Raw genomic sequence first — 6,353 nt, forward strand, 5'->3', positions numbered from 1 at the left:
ATGAAAGATGTGTAATATTTTCTGGCATCCATCATTTTCGAACGAAAGGGCTTCCTTTCGTCTTTCTGATCATTTCGTGGATAACTAAATTGATTGATATTCCAGTAGAATTGAGTGAGTGCATAAAAGTAAGGTTGTAATGATAACGTCTGTTTCAATTAAAAGAAAATGGTGGTGGTGGTGGTGGGGGGGGGGAGAAACAAAATAATAAACGAACAAACTGGGAAGGAAGTATGGCACCATGGAAGAAGATGAAATAAGGAAATTGTCTTTGGAACTGATGTGGTTTTGAGATAGGTAACGACAGGAAAGGCGGACAGGTGTAGTCAAGAGAGAGATATGCTAGAGTAATGAAGTAGAAATGACGAATTTTTTTCTCTTTTATTGAGAGAGATGATTGGTTGAAGGAGAAATAGGGAACAGATATATAAAACAAAAGGAATTATGTAAAACACACACACAAAAAAAAACATGAAATAGATAAGTAGAAGAAACATTATTATCAAATAATAGTTGTTTTCTTTTTTTGGTTTCCAATCACTTCAAGGCAGTCGATAATATTCTGAATTCTTTTCCCTTTATGAAGAAACTCAGTTATTCACGTAGGAGAGAACAGTGTACTAAATCAATTCCAATATATAATTGATTCCTTCTTTTATTGATTTCTAAGAAAGAGGTGGGCTGAAATGAAAGGCGGAGTTGCCTCTGATGGCGTTTGTCTGGACGAAAAAGCAGCGAACACAAACCAAGCCAAATATTGTAAATGCGATTTGCTTCTCAGAAGTTATTTAGTCAGGTACCAGCGATCCAATATTTGTTCTTTCTTTGATCAGACCTCCTCCACTTCCTCATTTAATGCCTGTTGTTCATGCTGGCATGGGTTGGATGGTTTGACCAGAGCCGGCAAAGTTGGAAGCTGCACCAGGTTCCAGTCTGATTTAACATGGTTTCTACCGCTGGATGCCTTTCCTAAAGCCAACCACTTTACAGAGTGTGCTGGGCACTTCTACCTGGCACTATACAAGGCCTTCTATATGGCACTGGCACGAGTGCTTTTTACATGGCACCGACACAGGACTCTTGCAGGCCAATCCCCTTTACCAGGTGGGGTGGAAGAGGCCTTTAACACTTCTGCTGTGGAGGACGGGTCCTCTTGAGTACAGCAAGGCACCAGGTATTTTGGTCCTTTGTCATCTTGTCTGAAATGTCCAGCGTCCTGAAGTCGTCCTTGAGTACTTCGACCCACATCTTCCTGGGTCTCCCTCTTCTACGTGTTCCATCTACTTTGAGAGATCGGCACTTCTTTATGAAGCTGCCAGCATCCATCCGCATCACCTGACCAAACCAGAGCAGTTTTCTCTCTTGCACACTGCATCTAATTCCTCTTATGCCTAACTTCTCTCTCAATACACTAGCACTCTGTTTGTCCCATCCACCCACCCATTATTTAGTTAGCCACCAGCTATCCAGCATTTTACTTTGGTCAGACATCAGCTATTCCATAGATCGACCAATTATTTCCTAGTCCGGCATATATATATATATATATATATATATATATATACCTATGTGTGTTTGTGTGTTCGTGTGTGTGTTTTTGTCCCCCACCACTGCTTCACGATTGGGGTCGATTTGAACCTTTAAGGTGGTGCCTTCAGCATGGCCACAGTCTAATGACTGAAACAAATTCAAGACACCTGATAAAAGATATATGTACATACAAATATGCACATACAAAGAGGTATATATATATATATATACACACACACACATATAGTTCAAAGAAGAAAAGAAAATGGAGGTAAGGAAGTTAAGAATTATTTATTATTAATAAATTGATCATCTTCGCTTCTTACAGCCGTTTCAATTAATACTCAATAATTGAATTACAAATTTGTACATTAAATTTGCATTTATATGACATGATCATATTAAGATACTGCTTTTTGCGGCTAAGTGAGTCATTTTTTACTCTTGTTTCTAGCAATGCTGGTACTATAAAATATATCTATATATCTATATATATATATATATATATATATATATATACTCCAAATGATACTCACACACATACGCACACATACACACACACATGTATGTATGTATATCCACATATAAGCACAGAGATGCAAAACAAGGTGGATAAAATATTAATCGATCAGTCATGAGTACTTACGAGAGGTTAAGTGAAATTCTGAAAACCACTTTCTGGTCTTTTCAGCATCAGAAAAATATTGCATATCTATCTATCTATCTATCTATCTATCTATCTATCTATCTATCTATCTGTCTGTCTGTCTGTCTGTCTGTCTGTCTGTCTGTCTGTCTGTCTGTCTGTCTGTCTATCCTGAATGTCTGTCTATCTATCTATCTATTCATCCATCCGTCTGTTAAAGTCTGGTGCTTATTCTATCAATTCCTTTTGCTGAATCACTAAGTTACAGTAGTATAGACACAGCAACACCAGTTGTCAAGCAGTGGTGAAGAATAAACACAGACGCAAAGACACGCACACACATGCTCACACGACAGGCTTCTACACAGTTTCCATTTACCATATTCAGACACAAGGCTTTGGTTTGAATTGTAGTAGGAGGCACTTACTTGCCCAAGGTGCCATGCAGAAGGACTGAACTTGAAACCACAGGGTTGTAAAACAAACTTCGTAACAACACAACCACGTCTGCGCTTATACAGTACTTGCGCCTATAATGTACTTGCGCCTATACTGTACTTGCGCCTATACTGTACTTGCGCCTGTATCATGGCTGCACATATATTTTAGAAAGAGATAGTGGGAAGTTGTGAAGTTCATGCTTTTCTAAAAATAATCCTGTAAACGAATAGGTTGACATTAACCAAGGATCAATGCTTCTCAAAGTTCTGCTAGAAGTGGTTTAGCATGGCTTTCCATCGCTTGGATAAAGACAGGTATTTTGATGGAAGATGGCGAATGTGGTACTTCAAGGACATGCGGAAAGCGGCATTGAAGAGCTTCGAGATCAACACCAATACCTGGGAAACACAATCACAAGACAACTTACTCTGCCAGGCGACGCTGTACCAGCAGTGATGCCACGTCCCGCGAACAGAACAGGATTGCAGGAGCACAAAGAAAATGCGAACTGTGCAAGTGTGCAGTAATAACTCTTTTGCCATCAGTCCCTGCCGCCACTCGTGCCCAACCTGTGACAGGGCTTTCCAAGCATACATTGGAGTGATTGACCACAGCCGGACACATCGTGCCCCGTCTTCTCCAATGGGATGTCCTTGGTCCTCGCTGACAACGATGGACAACGATTATTATTGTTTCATTACTTTTTTTTCTCTTTTCAAACTTTGCATCCCCCAAAAAGTTGTCTGTTCTGAGTAATTGCTTCGGCGACCCCTGTCATCATCGTGGCTCTTGTGTCCCCTGTGGGCTTTGCCCATGTTGTGCCACTGTCTGCTAGTAGTTTACACATAAGTGACCACTGCACTGCAATATAGTTGATGTGATGTTCCAGTTGCATGCAAGAATGGACTAAGGTCAAACTTCATATATATATATATACATTACACACTCAGAGATACATATACATAAATACACACACACACACACACACACACACACACACACACACACACAGACACACACGCATACACACACGCACACAGATACGCACCTACATATAAAAACACTCACAGACACACAGACATACGCACACATTCACATACACAAACGTGCGCGCGCACACACTCATACACACAATCACTCGCATACACTCACACACGCACACATACACACACACACACAAACACACATATAAACACTCAAGAATACACAAACATACACACACACAGTCACATACGCATCAGTATACACACACATACACACAACCACTCGCAGATACACACACACACACACACACACACGAGAATACACATACCTCCCCCCTCTCTCTCTGAACACCTAGAAGTTATGTAATCTGGTTTAATGAGAAAAAACAGCAGGTGAGCACGTCTCTGTCTAAAGCCTGATATTCCATATTCGATATCAAATATGGTAAGTGTTTATAGAAACAGTTCCGCTAAATAGCACCGGGGAACACTTAGAATTAAAAACCCAAATTAATTAATTTTATTGGCACCAAAACCCCAACAAAAACACAATTTTATTTCTCAGTGGTGATGTTGTTTGTTAAGAGGAACGTAATGTTTGCTATCATTTATAGACATACGTGTCGAAAGTAAATAGACTCCATCGTATTTTGAAAGATTCGTTTCGAGAAACAAAATAATGCCGTTTGATGGTTCTAAGTAATGGTTGGTTGAGTATTTCGCAGACAAGCGTTGTGCAGGTTCTAATGATTTAATGTGTAACCGGTTTGGGTATTGAACTAATGGGTGGTGGTCACACAGGTACAGCACTATTATGGGATGGGGTGTCTGTTTAGTTTTGAAACGTCTGTGTGTGTGGAGAGAGAGAGAGAGAGAAAAAGAGAAAGAGAGAAGGAGAGAAGGGGATGAGGAGAAGGAGGAGGAGAGAAAAAGAAAAGGAAGAAGAAAGAGAAAATGGGAGGGAAAAGAGGGGAGGAAAGTAGAAGAAAAAATGATAGGTAAGGAAGAAGAGAGAAGGTGGAGGAGGAGGAGGAGGAGGAGGAGGAGAAGAAGAAGAAGAAGAAGAAGAAGAAGAAGAAGAAGAAGAAGAAGAAGAAGAAGAAGAAGAAGATGGGGAGCAGAATGAGAAGGGGTAGGGAAGAAGAAAGAATTGTCTACAGCACAGGTATGTTTTTGTAGACCCTGACAGGAGGAATTTAAGAGTAAGCCTTGGCGGGATTTGAACTCAGAACAGAAATAAACATGGCCAATAATTATATCCAATGTTCTAACGAGTTCACCAATTCACTGTTTAAAATAGCAGCCAAATGTCCTCTTCAAATCGCACTTAAAGATAAAAGGACACACATAAGATAACACAGACATTGATAGGATGGTCAAAGATGGAGTGTCTTAGATTACACGTCTGCTGGATCAGCAAGGACCTGGGGTTCTTTGGTCTTTCAGTATGGTCTTTGATCTTTGGTCTTTAAGTTTGAAACAGTGTTTCGCGCTTAAATCTCGTTGACGTCAGCCTTACCTTTCATATCGACAAGGCTTCAGGAAACCACGAACCAACATGGGAAGTGAAAGACAATTCAAACGCTGATAAATTTCCTCCTTTTCAAAAACTGAAGTTTGATCTCAAAGAAATCAAACAGAATCAATAAAGATCGAGTGAACTATGACCCCAATATAATTTGTGACTTTATTCAAGAAAACTAGAAAGATTTTTGTGTGTCTGTAAGTCAGGGTTTTCAAAAGCAGAAAGATAAGCTGTTCACTTGTGTGTTACTGGAATTGTGATTAATGGTAATAATCCGGTCTTGGTAACATCTTCACTAAAGAGAAAGTATTCCCAATGGGCAAAGATCTATAGATGTTCCGTTCTTCCTAGGAAATGAAAAGGGAACTTTTATCCATTTTTGTTTCTTAGTATTCTTGTGTTTCATTCAAGGATTCTTGTGTTTCATTCAAGGATTCTTGTGTTTCATTCAAAAATTCTTGTGTTTCATTCAAAGATTCTTGTGTTTCATTCAAAGATTCTTGTGTTTCATTCAAAGATTCTTGTGTTTCATTCAAAGATTCTTGTTTTATTCAAAGGTTCTTGTGTTTCATTCAAAGATTCGTGTTTCATTCAAGGATTCTTGTGTTTCATTCAAAGATTCTTGTGTTTCATTCAAAGATTCTTGTGTTTCATTCGGAGATTCGGGTGTTTCATTCGGAAATTCTTGTGTTTCATTCAAGGATAATTACAAACTTCAAAATTTTCCCCCAGAAATTTCGATTTTTAAAAACATTTTTACATTTTAGCTCACCATAATTTCTTATCCTTTCTCCATGAAGTATAGCAGTAATTCCCTACGTAGGGCATACGCCCCACCAGTGAGACCTGAGAAAATTGTGGCAGAGTTTGAGATCCAAGTGTTTTTGTTTTTTTTTCACATGGAATTGTGAAAATCTTTTTTCAGACCAAACATACTACACTTATACTTTTTTTTTCCAACAATCAGTGGGGCATATATTTCTTTGGAAGGTTATAGAGGTGCTTGGGGGAAAATTGGCTGAGAAACATTGACGTATAGGATATCTCTTTCGAAATTCTGTCTTCTATTGTATCTAAGCCTTCTGAATTTAATTTATGTTGCATTTAGGTGATTTAGTAACACGATTTTATCTTACTATATCACCAGTGAAAGTACTTCAGTCAGTATCTAACACATTTAATCTGTTTATTCACGGGTAAATTCACGGTCACCCCTTCCGAACCAGTG

This window comes from Octopus bimaculoides, chromosome 22 (assembly GCF_001194135.2).
Source record: "Octopus bimaculoides isolate UCB-OBI-ISO-001 chromosome 22, ASM119413v2, whole genome shotgun sequence".
NCBI lineage: Eukaryota > Metazoa > Mollusca > Cephalopoda > Octopoda > Octopodidae > Octopus > Octopus bimaculoides.